Here is a 1,429-nt window from a genome sequence, read left to right as displayed (position 1 = left end):
GGGGTGAGGAGCATCTTGCTGGCAGTACTGAAGGTCGTGGTTCTCGAGCCCTCTGTGGTGGGAGTCCCGGTGGGATTTTGGCTGCCTGGTGGATGTGCCTCAGCTGCGAGATGCTCACTGGAGGAGGAGGAGGATGCTGGGGGAGGCATGCACCCACCTGAGCAGTCCCTTGGGAGGCTCCTGAACACTTGTGACGTTTGGAAAAGCAGAATTGCAGGAAGTTATTCCAGGAGATAAAACACAGGTGAAGAGAAATAACCGCATGGAGTGTCCTGGAGACAAGACCCAGCACCCTGCGAGGTGGTGCGGGGCCCCCGCCGAGCCTCCCATGGGCCTTCGCCGCCCGGGACCAGCCCCCGTGCTTTCTGCCGCAGCACCTGGGAATAGTCCCCGAGACCGCGGACGGCACCCGCCAGGCTCTAGGCTGGCTTGAAGTTTTTGGGGGGCCATAGGCAGCGCAGGAATATCCCACTGCCCTCCACCTCTGTGTCCTTTCGTGCCTGAAAAATAAATAACTGCATATCCTCCTGCAGTTCTTGAGAGCTGCCAGCTTTAAAACCAAAATAAAACATTTCCAGGCTCAGCCAGAAGCAAGTATTGATGTCTAAGAGGAGCAGACATCTGATGGAAATACTGACACACTTAAGCACTTGGAGCTATGAGCCACACAGGAAGTGAATTATTGCTGGGATGAGCCAAGCAGCTACGGAGATGAAGCATCTTATCCTTATAAGTGAATACACACAAAAGCATTTTAGCGTTGCTGGGCCAGCTGCTCGTCGTTGTGGAAGGTGCTTCCCAGCTAGTTGCTGCCTTTTTGCTCCTCTGAACAGCTTAAAGATTGCCTCTGTCTCTGTAGCGTGTTGGCTGTGAGAGCAGCGAAGATGCTGCAAGTGCTGATCTCCATCAGAAGCATCTCTTGGTGATTCTCAACTCATTACTGCTTTGGCTAAACTAATAAATGGTTGAATTTTAGTCATATCTTGGGAGCCCACAAGCCTCCTCCTAAGAACCCATTAAAGCAGCAAGCTCAATAATCCCTGCTCTGCTGGCAAGTGGCAGAGTGGACTCCTGTAACCCCTGTACGAGTTAACTTCCCCGGTAATTTATACTGATGTCTGCTGTGGCTTTCAAAAAGATGCTGTTAACGACAGTTAGATCCCAAATGGGAGTTTTCTTTGGGAGAGCTGGAGGGGGGACTCTTGCAACCTGACTTGCAATAGAAACACTTTAGGAAGGTTTAAAGGATGCATGAGGATAGCTGTTTGCCAGCAGCGAGGATGTTTTTTTGGGGACCCAGGCCTGAGATCCAGGAGATGTGTGTTCAGCCCCAGTAAATCTGAAAACCCACTCCCCTCAGCGCTGCTTTGCAGTGGGAAGTTTTCTGAGTGCCTCAGTCAAAGCTGCCTGTCCGGATGCAAGACGCAAC

The sequence above is a fragment of the Phaethon lepturus genome, unplaced genomic scaffold (assembly GCF_000687285.1).
Source record: "Phaethon lepturus isolate BGI_N335 unplaced genomic scaffold, ASM68728v1 scaffold22713, whole genome shotgun sequence".
Classification (NCBI taxonomy): domain Eukaryota; kingdom Metazoa; phylum Chordata; class Aves; order Phaethontiformes; family Phaethontidae; genus Phaethon; species Phaethon lepturus.
Note: the sequence above shows the minus strand (reverse complement) of the source record.